Source organism: Mesoplodon densirostris, chromosome 15 (genome assembly GCF_025265405.1).
Source record: "Mesoplodon densirostris isolate mMesDen1 chromosome 15, mMesDen1 primary haplotype, whole genome shotgun sequence".
NCBI lineage: Eukaryota > Metazoa > Chordata > Mammalia > Artiodactyla > Ziphiidae > Mesoplodon > Mesoplodon densirostris.
In genome coordinates this window covers 60,775,885-60,793,200 of record NC_082675.1, presented here as the reverse complement: position 1 = coordinate 60,793,200, position 17,316 = coordinate 60,775,885, and positions in this window count along the sequence as shown.

Genomic DNA, 17,316 nt, shown 5'->3' with positions numbered 1-17,316 from the left:
GGAACAAGATACATTTTGAATCACTTGTCTGAAAATAGTACTAGTGAACTTAGAGGTCTACTTATCTGTTGCTTTCAAATTTTTTTACGTTTTGAACCATTAATTTGAAAGAAATCTTACCCAAAAGTATAAACATAAAAAATACATAAAAAGAAGCCAAGCTCTTCACAGGCCTCCACCTCCTGCAGCAGAGTCCTAGGAGTGCCCAGGACACAGTCTGCAAATCAGTGCATCAGAGCGTACACACCTTTTGAAAAGGGTAAAACTTGAGATTTTGTTGTTTGTTCTTTCATTCTCTCTCTTCTTTTTCTTCTCTTAATAGCCATACTGCACTCTCCTCTAGATCACCTCTTAAATTTAAAACCCCCAATGAGATTCCCCAATTCACTTGTAGGTGATCTAAGAAACACATTAGACACAAACAAGATACCTTTTACAGCCTATCTTGACAGTGATTTATATACCTTTTCCAGAAGATAATTTGGTAAAATGCATCAAAAGGCCTTTGCATCAAAAATAGTCCTATCTTTTGACAGAATTGTTCTATTTCTAGGAATTATTCATTAAAAGATAGATAAATAATGCACATTAAAAAAAAGATTGCTTTTGCTATTCAGGGTCTTTTGTCTTTCCATATAAATTTAAAAATTTTTTGCTCTAGTTCTGTGAAAAATGCCATTGGTAGTTTGATAGGGATAGCATTGAATCTGTAGATTATCTTGGGTAATATAGTCATTTTGACAATATTGATTCTTCCAAACAAAGGTATATCCTTCTATCTGTTTGTGTCATCTCGATTTCTTTCACCAGCATCTTATAGGTTTCAGAATAGAAGTCTTTTCTCTCCTTGGGTAGGTTTATTCCTAGGCATTTTATTCATTTTGATGCAATGATAAATGGGATTGTTTCCTTAATTTTTTCTTTCCTATGCTTCATTGTAAGTGTCTAGAAATGCAACAGATTTTGTGGATTAATTTTGTATCCTGAAACTTTACCAAAATCATTGATTAGCTCTAGTAATTTTCTTGTGACATCTTTAGGATTTTCTATGTAGAGTATCATGTCATCTGCAAACAGTAACAGTATTACTTCTTCTTTTCCAATTTGGATACCTTTTATTTCTTTTTCATCTCTGATTGCATGGCTAGAACTTCCAAAACTGTGTTGAACAAAAGTGGTGACAATGGGCATCCTCACCTTGTTCCTGATTTTAGAGGTAATGCTTTTGTCTTTTCACCAAGGAGAATGATGTTAGCTGTGGGTTTGTCATGTATTGCCTTTATTATGTATAGGTAAGTTCCTCTTTCCCACATTCTGGAGAGTTTTTATCATAAATGGTTCTTGAATTTTGACAAAAGTTTTTCTGCATCTACTGAGATAATAATATGGTTTTTATTCTTCAATTTGTTGATGTGGTATATCACAGTGGCTGATTTGTGGATACTGAAAAATCCTTGCATCTTTGGGATAAATCCCATTTGGTCATGGAGTATGATCCTTTTAATGTATTGCTGGATTCCATTTGCTAGTATTTTCTTGAGGATTTTTGTGTCTATGTTCATCAATGATACTGGCCTATAACTTTCTTTTTTGGTGGTATCTTTGTGTTTTTGGAATCAGGGTTATGTTGACCTCATAGAATGAGCTTGGGAGTGTTCCTCCCTCTTCAAGTTTTTGGAAGAGTTTCAGAAGGATAGGTGTTAAGTCTTCTCTAAGAGTTTGATAGAATTCACCTATGAAGCCATCTGGTCCTGGAATTTTGTTTGTTAGAAATTTTTAAATCACAGTTTCAATTTTAGTACTTGTGATTGCTCTAATCATATTTTCTATTTCTTCTTGGTTCAGTCTTGGCATATTGTACATTTTTTTTATTTATTTTTTTATTTTTTTTTCTTTTTGTGGTATGCGGGCCTCTCACTGTTGTGGCCTCTCCCGTTGCGGAGCTCAGGCTCCGGATGCGCAGGCCCAGCGGCCATGGCTCACGGGCCCAGCCGCTCCGCGGCATATGGGATCCTCCCAGATCGGGGCACGAACCCGTATCCCCTGCATCGGCAGGCGGACTCTCAACCACTGCGCCACCAGGGAGGCCCATATTGTACATTTTAAAGAATTTGTCCATGTCTTCTAGGGTGTCCATTTTATTGGCATATATTTGCTTGTAGTAGTTTCTTATGATCCTTTATATTTTTGTGGTGTCAGTTGTAACTTCTCCTTTATCATTTCTAATTTTATTTATTTGAGTCCTCTTCCTTTTTTTCTTGATGAATCTGGCTAAAGGTTTATCAATTTTGTTTATCTTCTCAAAGAACCAGCTTTTAGTTTCATTGATCTTTGTTATTGTTTTCTTTGTCTCTATTTGTTTCTGTTCTGACCTTTATGATTTCTTTCCTTCTACTAACTTTAGGTTTTGTTTGTTCTTCTTTATCTAGTTGCTTTAGGTGTAAGGTTAGGTTGTTTATTTGAGATTTTCCTTGTTTCCTCAATTAAGGTTATATTGCTATTAAATTCCCTCTTAGACTGCTTTTGCTGCATTCCAAAGGTTTTGGACTGCAGTGTTTTTGTTGTCATGTGTTCTAAGTATTTTTTATTTCCTCTTTGATTTCTTCAGTAATCCATTGGTTGTTTAGTAACATATTATTTAGCATCCATGTGTTTGTGATTTTTACAGTTCTTTTTCCTGTAATTTATTTATAATCCCATAATGTTGTGGTCAGAAAAGATGCTTGGTATGATTTCAGTTTTCTTATATTTACTGAGGCTTGATTTGTGGCCCAAGATGTTACTTATCCTGGAGAATGTTCCATGTGCACTTGAGAAGAAAGTGTATTTGCCTGCATTTCAATGGAATGTTCTTTATATATCATTTAAGTCGATCTGATCTAATATATAATTTAAGGCCTGTGTTTGCTTACTGATCTTCTGTCTGGATGACATGTCCATTGATGAGAGTGCAGTATTAAAGTCCCCCATTATTACCATATTATTGTGAATTTCTCTTTTTATGGCTGTTAGCATTTGCCTTATATATTGAGGAGCACCTCTGTTGGGTTCATATGTACTTACAATTGTTATATCTTCTTCCTAGATTGATCCCTTGATCATTATGTAGTGTCCTTCCCTGTCTCTTGCAACAATCTTTCTTTTAAAGTCATTTTGTCTGATATGAGTACTGCTACTCCAGCTTTCTTTAGATTTCGATTTGCATGGAATACCTTTTTCCATTCCCTCACTTTCAGGCTGCATGTGTCCCTAGATCTGAAGTGGGTCTCTTGTAGACAGCATATATATAGGTCTTATTTCTGTATCCATTCAGCCAGTCTGTCTTTTGGTTGGAGCACTTAATCCTTTTACATTTAAGGTAATTATCAATATGAATGTACTTATTGCCATTTTCTTAATTGTTTTGGATTTGTTCTTATAGGTCTTTTTTCTTCCCTTCCTCTTTTGGTCTCTTCTCTTGTGATTTGATGTCTATTTTAAGTGATGTGCTTTTTCTTTTTTGTGTGTGTATATATTGTAGATTTTAGTTTGCATTTCCCATGAAGTTTTAATACAGCAGTCTTTATATGTATCAGATCATTTTAACTCGCTCATCTCTTAGTTTCCATTGCATTTCTAATATCCTGCATTTGAACTCTCCTCTTTTCATGATTACTTCTTTTGATATCATATCTGTGTGTGGATGAATTCCTACCTTTACTTTATATTTGCCTGTACCAGTAAGCTTCCCCAATTGTAATTTTCTTGACTCTGTTTGTGGTCTTTACTTTTCTGCCTAGAGAAATTCCTTTAGATTTTGTTGTAATGCTGGTTTTGTGGTGCTGAATTCTCTTAGCTTTGCTGGTCTGTAAAACTCTTGATTTTTCCTTCTAATCTGAATGAAAACCTTGATGGGTAGAGTAATCTTGGTTGTAGGTTTTTTTCTTTTCTCACTTTATATCATGCCACTCCCTTCTGGCCTGCAGTTTCTGCTGAAAAATCAGCTGATAACCTTATGGGGGTTCCCTTGTATGTTATTTGTTGCTTTTCCCTTGTTTTTTAAAATATTTTTTCCTGGTCTTTAATTTTTGTCAGTTTGATTAATATGTGTCTCATTGTGTTCCCCCTTGGATTTATCTTGTATGGGATTCTCTGTGCTTTCTGGACTAGAGTGAGTGTTTCCTTTCTCATGTTAGGGAATTTTCAGCTGTAGTCTCTTCAAATATTTTCAGGCTCTTTCTCTCTCTCTTCTCCTTCTGGGACCCCTATATTGTGAATGTCAGTGTGTTTAATATTGTTTCAGAAGTATCTGAGACTGTCCTTATTTCTTTTCATTCTTTTTTATTTATTCTGTTCCATGGCAGTGATTTCCACCATTCTGACTTCCAACTCACTTATTCATTCTTCTGTCTAGCAGTTATATTCGTTCTGGCAGTTATTCTGCTATTGATTCCTTCTAGTGTGTTTTTCATTCCAGTTATTGTATTGTTCATCTCTGATTGTTCTTTAAATCTTCTATCTCTTTGTTAAACATCTCTTGTAACTTCTCAGTCTGTGCCTGCATTCTTTTTCTGAGATCTTTTTTACTATCATTACTCTAAATTACTTTTCAGGTAAGTTGCCTATCTCCTCTTCATTTACTTGTTCTTGTGGGCTTTTATCTTGTTCCTTCATCTGAAACATATTACTCTGCCATCTCATTTTGTCTAAGTTTCTGTGTTGTGCTCTCCTTTCTGCTGACTGGAGGGTCATAGTTCCTCCTGCTTCTGGTATCTGCCCTCTGGAGGGTGAGTTTGGCTCTGAGTCTTGTGCAGGTGGCCTAGTGGGAGGGACTGGTGCCTTCCCTCTGGTTGGTGCTTCTGGTTTTTGTCCCTCTGAGGGGCAGGGCCTTATCGGTGGACATGTTTATAAGTGGCTGTGATCCCAGTATGGCTTAAGGCACTCAAGGATATTTTAGTATTTGCTGAATTTGAACTTGTTTAATTCTAATTTGACTGGGATTTATATTTGAATTATTCTACCTGAAGATATAACTCTTAAATCACCAGCCTATGAAACTACCTAGCATGTACCAGCTTTGGTGTTTCATGGACTGCTGTTTTACACAGACTTCTTTGTTATAATCATTCCCTCGAATATAGAGTTTAGTGCAGTTTCTTCAAAAGAAACTGCAGTTTCTTCAAAAAGTTTCTTCAAAAAGTTACACTGAAGATATTTGTAAAGAATTTAGCAGAACTCTGAGGCCTATATCAAGTACTTAATCAATGGAAGATAATTTTATCATTCATTACATATTTATTAATTATGAGCTTTTTTAGGTTAAAACTGTAGTATAGTGGGTTTTTTTTTTAGTTTCTGCTTTATAACAAAGTGAATCAGTTATACATATACATCTGTTCCCATATCGCTTCCCTCTTGCATCTCCCTCCTTCACACCCTCCCTATCCTACCCCTCCAGGCGATCACAAAGCACTGAGCTGATCTCCTTGTGCTATGCAGCTGCTTCCCACTAACTATCTACCTTAGGTTTGGTAGTGTATATATGTCCATGCCTCTCTCTCACTTTGTCACAGCTTACACTTCCCCCTCCCAATATCCTCAAGTCCATTCTCAAGTAGGTCTGTGTCTTTATTTCTGTTTTACCCCTAGGTTCTTCATGACATTTTTTTACTTAAATTCCATATATATGTGTTAGCATTCGGTATTTGTCTTTCTCTTTCTGACTTATTTCATTCTGTATGACAGACTCTAAGTCTATCTACCTCATTACAAGTAGCTCAGTTTCATTTCTTTTTATGGCTGAATAATATTCCATTGTATATATGTGCCACATCTTCTTTATCCATTCTTATGATGATGGGAACTTAAGTTGTTTCCATCTCCGGGCTATTGTGAATAGAGCTGCAATGAATATTTTGGTACATGTCTATTTTTGAATTATGGTTTTCTCAGGGTATATGCCTAGGAGTGGGATTGCTGGGTCATATGGTAGTTCTATTTGTAGTTTTTTAAGGAACCTCCATACTGTTCTCCATAGTGACTGTACTAATTCACATTCCCACCAGCAGTGCAAGAGTGTTCCCTTTTCTTCACACCCTCTCCAGCATTTATTGTTTCTAGATTTTTTGATGATAGCTATTCTGACTGGTGTGAGATGATATCTCATTGTAGTTTTGATTTGCATTTCTCTAACGATTAATGATGTTGAGCATTCTTTCATGTGTTTCTTGGCAGTCTGTATATATTCTTTGGAGAAATGTCTATTTAGGTCTTCTGCCCATTTTTGGATTGGGTTGTTTGTTTTTTTGCTTTGAGCTGTATGAGCTGCTTATAAATTTTGGAGATTAATCCTTTGTCAGTTGCTTCATTTGCAAATATTTTCTCCCATTCTGAGAGTTGTCTTTTGGTATTGTTTATGGTTTCCATTGTTGTGCAAAAGCTTTGAATTTTCATTAGGTCCATTTGTTTATTATTGTTTCCTTTTCCCTAGGAGGAGGGTCGAAAAGGATCTTGCTGTGATTTATGTCATAGAGTGTTCTGCCTATGTTTTCCTCTAAGAGTTTGATAGTTTCCCACCTTACATTTAAGTCTTTAATCCATTTTGAGCTTATTTTTGTGTATGGTGTTAGGGAGTGATCTAATCTCATATTTTTACATGTCCCTGTCCAGTTTTCCCAGCACCACTTATTGAAGAGACTGTCCTTTCTCCACTGTACATTCCTGCCCCCTTTATCAAAGATAAGGTGACCATATGTGCATGAGTTTATCTCAGGGCTTTCTATCCTGTTCCATTGATCTTTCTTTCTGTATTTGTGCCAGTACCATACTGTCTTGATTAATGTAGCTTTGTAATACAGTCTGAAGACAGGGAGCCTGATTCTTCCAGCTCCGTTTTTCAATCTCAAGATTGCTTTGGCTATTCTGAGTCTTTTTTGTTTCCATACAAATTGTGAAATTTTTTGTTTTAGGTCTGTGAAAAATGCCAGTGGTAGTTTGATAGGGATTGCATTGAATGTGTAGATTGCTTGGGGTAGTAGAGTCATTTTCACAATATTGATTCTTCCAATCCAAGAACATGGTATATCTCTCCATCTATTTGTATCATCTTTAATTTCTTTCATCAGTGTCTTAAAATTTTCTGCATACAGGTCTTTTGTCTCCTTAGGTAGTTTATTCCTAGATATTTTATTCTTTTTGTTGCAATGGTAAATGGGAGTGTTTTCTTGATTTCACTTTCAGATTTTTCATCATTAGTGTACAGGAATGCCAGAGATTTCTGTGCATTAATTTTGTATCATGCTACTTTACCAAATTCATTGATTAGCTCTAGTAGTTTTCTGGTAGCCTCTTTAAGATTCTCTATGTATAGTATCATGTCATCTGCAAACAGTGACAGCTTTACTTCTTCTTTTCCAACTTGGATTCCTTTTATTTCCTTTTCTTCTCTGATTGCTGTGGCTAAAACTTCCAAAACTATGTTGAATAAGAGTTGTGAGAGTGGGAAGCCTTGTCTTCTTCCTGATCTTAGTGGAAATGGTTTCAGTTTTTCACCATTGAGGACGATGTTGGCTGTGGGTTTGTCATATATGGCCTTTATTATGTTGAGGAAAGTTCCCTTTATGCCTACTTTCTGCAGGGTTTCATCATAAATTGGTGTTGAATTTTGTGAAAGCTTTCTCTGCATCTCTTGAGATGATCATATGGTTTTTCTCCTTCAATTTGTTAATATGGTGTATCACATTGATTGATTTGCATATATTGAAGAATCCTTGCATTCCTGGAATAAACCCCACTTGATCATGGTGTATGATCCTTTTAATGTGTTGTTGGATCCTGTTTGCTAGTATTTTGTTGAGGATTTTTGCATCTATGTTCCTCAGTGATATTGGCATGTAGTTTTCTTTCTTTGTGGCATCCTTGTCTGGTTTTGGTATCAAGGTGATGGTGGCCTCATAGAATGAGTTTGGGAGTGTTCTTCCCTCTGCTCTATTTTGGAAGAGTTTGAGAAGGGTAGGTGTTAGCTCTTCTCTAAATGTTTGATAGAATTCATCTGTGAAGCCATCTGGTCCTTGTCTTTTGTTTGTTGGAAGGTTTTTAATCACAGTTTCAATTTGAGTGCTTGTGATTAATCTGTTCATATTTTATATTTCTTCCTTATTCAGTCTTTGCATGTTGTGCATTTCTAAGAATGTGTCGATTTCTTCCAGGTTGTCCATTTTATTGGCATAGAGTTGCTTGTAGTAATCTCTCATGATTGTTTGTATTTCTGCAGTGTCAGTTGTTACTTCTCCTTTTTCATTTCTAATTCTATTGGTTTGAATCTTCTCCCTTTTTTTCTTGATGAGTCTGGCTAATGGTTTATCAATTTTGTTTATCTTCTCAAAGAACCAGCTTTTAGTTTTATTGATCTTTGCTCTCATTTCCTTCATTTCTTTTTCATTTATTTCTGATCTGATCTTTATGATTTCTTTCCTTCTGCTAACTTTGGGGTTTTTTGGATCTTCTTTCTCTAATTGCTTTAGGTGCAGGGTCAGGTTGTTTACTCGAGATGTTTCCTCTTTCTTAAGGTGGGATCGTATTGCTATAAACTTCCCCCTTAGAACTGCTTTTGCAGCGTCCCATAGGTTTTGGGTCGTCATGTCTCCGTTGTCATTTGTTTCTAGGTATTTTTTTATTTCCTCTTTGATTTCTTCAGTGATCACTTCGTTATTAAGTAGTGTATTGTTTAGCCTCCATGTGTTTGTATTTTTTACAGATCTTTTCCTGTAATTGATATCTTGTCTCATAGCACTGTGGTCGGAAAACATACTTGATACAATTTCAATTTTCTTAAATTTACCAAGTCTTGATTTATGACCCAAGATATGATCAATGCTGGAGAATGTTCCATGAGCACTTGAGAACAATGTGTATTATGTAGTTTTTGGATGGAATGCCCTTTAAATATCAATTAAGTCCCTTTTTTTAATGTATCATTTAAAGCTTGTGTTTCCTTATATATTTTCATTTTGGATAATTTGTCCATTGGTGAAAGTGGGGTGTTAAAGTCCCCTACTATGTGTGTGTTACTGTTGATTTCCCCTTTTATGGCTGTTAGTATTTGCCTTATGTATTGAGGTGCTCCTATGTTGGGTGCATAAATATTTACCTTTGTTATCTCTTCTTCTTGGATTGATCCCTTAATCATTATGCAGTGTACTTCTTTGTCCCTTCTAATAGTCTTTTTTTAAAGTCTATTTTGTCTGATATAAGAATTGCTACTCCAGCTTTCTTTTGATTTCCATTTGCATGGAATATCTTTTTCCATCCCCTTACTTTCAATCTGTATGTGTCTCTAGGTCTGAAGTGGGTCTCTTGTAGACAACATATATATTGGTCTTGTTTTTGTATTCATTCAGCCAATCTGTGTCTTTTGGTGGGAGCATTTAGTCATTTACATTTAAGGTAATTATCGACACGCATGTTCCTATTCCCATTTCCTTAATTGTTTTGGGTTCTTTATTGTAAGTACTTTCCTTCTGTTGTGTTTCTTGCCTAGAGAAGTTCCTTTAGCATTTGTTGTAAAGCTGGTTTGGTGGTGCTGAACTCTCTCAGCTTTTGCTTGTCTGTAAAGGTTTTACTTTCTCCATCAAATCTGAATGAGATCCTTGCTGGGTAGAGTAATCTTGGTTGCAGGTTTTTCTCCTTCATCATTTTAAATATGTCCTGCCACTCCCTTCTGGCTTGTAGAGTTTCTGCTGAGAGATCAGCTGTTAACCTGTTGGGGATTCCCTTATGTGTTATTTGTTGTTTTTCCCTTGCTGCTTTTAATATGTTTTCTTTGTGTTTAATTTCTGACAGTTTGATTAATATGTGTCTTGGCGTATTTCTCCTTGGATTTATTTTGTATGGGACTCTCTGTGCCTCCTGGACTTGATTATTTCCTTTCCCATATTAGAGAATTTTTCAACTCTAATCTCTTCAAATGTTTTCTCAGTCCCTTTCTTTTTCTCTTCTTCTTCTGGAACCCCTATAATTCTAATGTTGGTGCATTTAATGTTGTCCCAGTGGTCTCTGAGACTGTCCTCAGTTATTTTCATTCTTTTTTCTTTATTCTGCTTTGCATCAGTTATTTCCACTATTTTATCTTCCACATCACTTATCCCTTCTTCTGCCTCAGTTATTCTGCTATTGATCCCATCTAGAGTATCTTTAATTTCATTTATTGTGTTGCTCATCGCTGCTTGATTCATCTTTAGTTCTTCTAGGTCCTTGTTAACTGTTTTTTGCATTTTTTCTGTTCTATTTCCTAGATTTTGGATCATCTTTACTATCATTATTCTGTATTCTTTTTCAGGTAGACTGCCAATTTCCCCCTCATTTGTTAGGTCTGGTGGGTTTTTATCTTGCTCCTTCACATGCTGTGAGTTTTTCTGTCTTCTCATTTTGCTTATCTTACTATGTTTGGGGTCTCCTTTTTGCAAGCTGCAGGTTCATAGTTCCCGTTGTTTTTGGTGTCTGTCCCCAGTGGCTAAAGTTTTTTCAGTGGGTCATTTAGGCTTCCTGTTGGAGGGGACTAGTACCTGTGTTCTGGTGGATGAGGCTGGATCTTGTCTTTTTTGTTGGCAGGTCCACATCTGGTGGTGTGTTTGGGGGTTTCTGTGGCCTTATGTTTTTAGGCAGCCTCTCTGCTAATGGGTAGGGTTGTGCTCCTGTAATGTTAGTTGTTTGGCATAGGGTTTCCAGCACTGTAGCTTGCTGGTCGTTGAGTGAAGCTGAATGCTCGTGTTGAGATGGAGAACTCTGGGAGATTTTTGCCATTTGATATTATGTGGAGCTGGGAGGTCTCTTGTGTACCAGTGTCCTGAAGTTGGCTCTCCCACCTCAGAGACACAGCACTGACTCCTGGCTGCAGTACCAAGAGCCTTTCATCCACCCGGCTCAAAATAAAAGGGAGAAAATATAGAAAGAAAAAATAGTAGATGTAGAAAGAAAGAAAGAAAGAAGGAAAGAAAGGAGGGAGGGAGGGAGGAGGGAAGGTAGGAATAAAGAAAGAGAAGATAAAGTAAAATAGAATAAAGTATGATAAAATATAATAGAGTTATTAAAATAAAAAATAATTATTAAAATTTTTTTTTAAAAAACGGATGGATAGAACCCTGGGACAAATGGTGGAAGCAAAGCTATACAGACAAAATCTCACACAGAAGCATACACATACACATTCACAAAAAGCGGAAAAAGGGAGAAAGTCATAAATCTTGCTCTCAAAGTCCACCTCCTCAATTTGGGATGATTCCTTGTCTATTCATATATTCCACAGTTGCAGGGTACATCAAGTTGATTGTGGAGCTTTAATCTGCTGCTTCTGAGACTGCTGGGAGATATTTCCCTTTCTCTTCTTTATTCTCGCAGCTCCCGGGTCTCAGCTTTGAAATTGGCCCCGCCTCTGCGTGTAGGTCGCTGGAGGACATCTGTTCTTCACTCAGACAGGACGGGGTTAAAGGAACAGTTGCTTCGGGGACTCTGGTTCACTCAGGCCGGGGGGAGGGAGTGGTACGGAGTTCGGGGCGAGCCTGTGGTGGCTGAGGCCAGCGTGACATTGCACCAGCTCGAGGCGTGCCGTGCGCTGTCCCGGAGAAGCCGTCCCTGGATCCCGGGACCCCAGCAGTGGTGGGCTGCACAGGCTCCCTGGAAAGCGGGCGTGGACAGTGACCTGTGCTTGCACACAGGCCTCTTGGTGGCGGCAGCAGCAGCCCCTGTGTCCCATGCCCGTTTCTGGGGTCCACGGTTTTAGCCGCAGCTTGCACCCGTCTCTGGAGCTCCTTTAAGCAGCACTCTTAATCCCCTGTCCTTGCACACCAGGAAACTCAGAGGAAGGAAAAAGTCTCTTACCTCTTCTGCAGGTCCAGACTTTTTCCCAGACTCCCTCCCGGCCAGCCGTGGTGCACTAACCCCTTCAGGCTGTGTTCACGCCACCAACCCTAGTCCTCTCCCTGCGCTCCGTCCAAAGCCCAAAACCCAAGCCTCAGCTCTCAGCCCTGCCCGCCCCGGCGGCTGAGCAGACAAGCCTCTAGGGCTGGTGAGTGCAGGTCAGCACCCATCCTCTGTGCAGGAATCTCTCCGCTTTGCCCTCCACACCCCTGTTGCTGTGCTCTCCCCCGCTACTCTGAAGCTTTCCCCCTCTGCCACCCACAGTTTCCGCCCACAAAGGGGCTTCCTAGTGTGTGGAAACCTTTCCTCCTTCATGGCTCCCTCCCACTGATGCAGGTCTCGTCCCTGTCCTTTTGTCTCTGTTTATTCTTTTTTCTTTTGCCCTACCCAGGTACGTGGGGGAGTTTCTTGCCTTTTGGGGGGGTCTGAGGTCTTCTGCCAGCATTCAGTAGATGTTCTGTAGGAGTTGTTCCATGTGTAGATGAATTTCTGGTGTATCTGTGGAGAGGAAGGTGATCTCCGTGTCTTACTCTTCCGCCATCTTCCCCTCTCTTTGAGCTATTTTTAAAATAGCTTTTTCTTTGCTTATTACTTTAAATTTATATACTTACCTACATATTTTATCTAAATATGCTGAGACAAGTGTGGAAAATTAAGGTGAATTAGATGCTATTTTTGACTTGCATTAACTTTTAGAGTGATACTAATCCCCTGGTTTATATCCTTCTTGTCCTCAGCGTGACTCTATTATCTGCTGCCAAACCTGTGTCACTTCACACATTAATTCATATATGACACAGTTATTTAGGCTCATCTATTTACTGAGAATTATGGTTAATGTTAGGATATAATATTATATGAAAATGATAATCAAGATCAATAGCATTTAATGAGCAAGTACTATGAGTCAGGCTGTAAATTAGATGAACTGTTTAACTTAATATTCACAGCATACTTATGAAGTAAGTTTCTACATTGCTATTCCAAGTTGAGAAATTAGACAACTGTGCACAAATTGTGTTAAATAATCAGTCTGAGGATATAAAGTAACTATTAGAGATGGACCTCAAATTCAAGAATATCTGCATCAAATGTTCACATTAATCAGACTGACCATCCTTGCCCTTGAAAGGACATGACAAACTTGACAGAGCATGTGGGGTCTGATGGGAATTTCAAAGCCTTAGAATTAGGTACCTAGGAGACTAGAAAGATTTCTACTATACACTGATGTTTTTATCAGGCTACTGAACAATATTAGATTGGTAGGAGTGAGGTGAGTGGTAAAGTGTTTTCCACTGTAGTCCCCACTTCCTTCACAAAAACTTCCTTGACCCAAGTCAATAACCAATGTACAGTCTTTCCACATTTGAATTTTTGCAATGTCTTATTACTTAGGAAATAGATCTTTATATTGGACACAAATTTTTCAAGTAGGTATTTATTGGCCCATTTAAATTGCAGTTCTTTGAAGATTGGGCCTATCTTAAGTGTTTTGTGTAGATCTCTATCCAGGAATATTTCTCAGAAAATATATTAAAATAATAGTTCAATTCAATTATATTCTCACTATGAGTAATTTTCTGGGCACCCACTAATTATCTTCCTATAGATACAAATATATATATAAGATATTGTTCTTGCTGCCATGACAGTTCTAGTTTCTCTCATGATAGAGAATATTTACCTAACAGGAAGCCTTACACTTTCAGTATTTCCAACATTTTGCTCTGCTCCATCCACAATTTAACTTAGTGTGAGATTTCAAAGTGCCAAGAACTGAGGCTGGTATGGAGTATTTCCAGTAATGTTACTGGATTTAAAGGCCTTTCAGAGACCCCTGTTAAAACTGTTTTATTCACTTAGCAACAGTGATTTCTTTAACAGATACAGTTATTATTGAACAGTTTGGAGCCAAGAGAATTGGTTTTGTTAAACCTTTTATTCTTTTAACAGCAATTCTCTTAAGTGGGCTTCAGTGAACTACTTTTTTAATGCAGCTATTACCAGGGATAGCCTCAAAATAACTGGGGCCTCAGCCAAGGAATTTTTTAACTACAGTGAGGGATGTAGCCCTCCTGAAGGAGGTGTTTTTTTACCCCAGCACTGGAGATAATAATCAAAAGCATAGTATTTGTCTTCCTTTAAAACTGGACAACATAAATTAAAGCTCTTAAGAGAAATGGTGGGGATTTTTCTTGGAAAATTTGTGAGGGGATTAGTTTTGCTCTTTTTGTTTGCTGTTGTGGCAATTAGTATCATAGGGCCTATTCTGTCACAACCAATACAGTAGATGTATGTTCTACCAATCTTTTTTCCAACAAAAATATTCTTCCTGGATGTCAAAGAAGGCTCCTCACTAAAGATGGTGTTGGTGTTGGGTCTTCCAAAATAGACAAGAATTGACCACTTAGAGAAGGAAAAAGATCATCAGTCACTTATAAGGTCTAAGAAAATCATAGTTTAAATGAAGTGTTTGACTAATATACAACAGGGATCGAAAACAAAACATATAAGATTATTTTGAGATGAGAAATTTACAGAGGAGAAAAAATCAAAAGCTATCAAGGACATGAAAATATGTTGAAACTTGTCACTAAGAAGAAAAGTTAAAATTTCAAAAATTAGGTATCACAACATCAGTTAAATTGCAAGATAGTGACAAGTAAGTTGGGATATGATAAAGCTTATAAGTTTCTGGTAATAGGAAATAGTTGTCACTATTCTGAAGAATATAACAGATGTTATGAATTAAAATATTCATACACCAATGTCCCACTTTCCCTATGAAGAAGAAACTGATATTAGATTAAACCTCCTAGCAAGAGATAAGAATAAAAAGCAGTGAACATGGGACTTCCCTGGTGGTCCTGTGGCTAAGATGCCATGCTTCCACTGCAGGGGGCATGGGTTCAATCCCTGGTCAGAGAGCAAAGATCTCACATGCTGCATGGTGCAGCCACCAGGAAAAAAAAAAAGCAATGAACAACTGTTTGAAAGAATGAAAAAGCAGCAGAATAAGCAGAACTTGAGTAGACAGGGTGAAGAAAAAGACATTCTAAGGTGAGTTAAACATTCTGTACATGACTTTCCCTTGAGCAATTCGCTAACTTCTAAGTTGCACATTGATGTGGTTAGATCAAAACAAAACAAAGCAAAACAAAACAAACAAACAAAAATAAACAGAAAGCAACTTTTAAGGGACTAAAAAACAATATATATATTTGGAGTTTAGAATAATTAAGAAATTAGAGCCATCTGTGTTTTAAAAATCTAGGTTTTAGTTGTAACCTTGGAAGAAGTATGAACAGGTATTAATAACAAACTACAATTAGACCATACCCATACCTTCTCTACAACATATTAAAAAAGTAAAATCTCTCTTGAAATAATGTAACAACATTTAGAGCCTCAATATTTTTTTCTTATATATTTTACAGCCTAAAAACAAAATTTGCCAGACATACTAGGAAAAAGGAACAAATGACCAAAATCCAAGTGAAAAAGTCAACAAATTTAAGCTAATGAATGATCCAGATATTAGTGTTCAGGCATAAACTTTAAAATAAATCTGATAAATACCTTAAAATACATTTTAAAAGATATCAGATACCTGGCATTTATACAACAAAAAATGAAAATCCTAGAATTTAAAATGTCAGTACAACTAAGAATTCAATACATGAGCTTAACAGTAGAAAATATCAGTATTGAAGCATAGTAACTACAAAAAGTAATTACACTTAAATTGATAAAAACGTATAGGACATCATGGAGATATCTAATATGTATGTGATTCCAATCCAAGAAATAAAGGAGATACTTGATAAAATATCTAAAGATATATTTGCCAAGAATTTTCCAAAACTAATGAAAGACATAAAGCCAAAGAATGAAGAAGATATACAATTATCGAGTAGTGTAAACTGGGAGAATGATATACTTAAGCACTTTAGAGAAAATTTCTAGAACCCAAAGATAAATTTAAAAGTTTAAGAAATCAGCCAGATAAAAGAAAACATTTACCTTCAAAGCTATAACAAAAACATTATTGCTGACGTTTCAACTCAAACAATGGAATCTATAAAATACTGGAATGCCTGTTTTAAAGGGTAGAGGGAAAATAATGGTCCCATTTGAATGCCATACCTAGTGAGAATAAGCTTCAAGAATGAACATAAAATAGAGAAGCATTAGGAATAACAAATTACCAAAGTAGATCTGCATAAAAGTAAGTATCTTACCTAAGGGACTTTTTTCATATAGAAAAAATAAGATTTCAGAGAGAAGAATAGTAATAGAGAAACAAATTAAAAACAAGTAAAAGGTTAACTTTTTATATAGATAAACCTAAATATATATTTACTATTTAAAATAATAATTATATCTTCTTGAATTATATGCTGAATTTACAGAACTAATAACAATAGAAAAATACAGAAATATAGGCAAACATGTTGAATGGACATTTCACAAAAAAGGATATTAAAACAAGGTAAGGTACTCTATATCATCATTCATTAGGGAAATACAAATTAAAACCATATTAATATATTACTACATCTTTACCAGAATAACTAGAAATAAGACCAAAGCAAACAAAACAATGACAGTTTTATGATTCAAAGTATTAGGATTTGGAGCAACTACAACTCTCAGCACTGTTTATAAGAATATTATTTTATTTTTGAACAAATTTTTTTTTTTTTGTGGTATGTGGGCTTCTCACTGTTGTGGCCTCTCCCGTTGTGGAGCACAGGCTCCGGATGCGCAGGCTTAGCAGCCATGGCTCACAGGACTAGCCACTCCATGGCATGTGGGATCTTCCCACACTGGGGCACGAACCCATGTCCCCTGCATCAGCAGGCGGACTCTCAACCACTGCACCACCAGGGAAGCCCTGAACAAATTTTTGACAACGGCTTTAGAGGTGAAAATATTTCTGCCTTGGCCTAGGACTTCCACTCATACAGACTACATAAATATGAGAAACCAAAGACATATACAAAGGTATTCCTAGTAACATTATTCATAACAGCAGATAACTGAAAACAACTCAAATACCCATCAATACTAGAATGTATAAAGAAATACTGGTATGTTCATAAAATGCTGTACTATACAGTTTCAAAGAATGAACTACTGTTTTATGCAAGGACATTAATAAATCTTGAAGTCAATATGTAGAGAGAAGTCAACTGCAAATGTTCATGTATTATTTTGTTCATTACATAAATTAAAGTTAAAAACAAACAAAACAAAATCTATATTGACTGAAATCAGAGTAGTGATTAACTTTGGTAGAGATAATGACCAGAAGGGACAAAAGGGAAGCCTCTGTGTTGGTAATGTGCTATATCTTGGTATGTGTGGTGGTTACATGGATGTGTTACTTTATTATATCATGTATATTATTTTATGCTT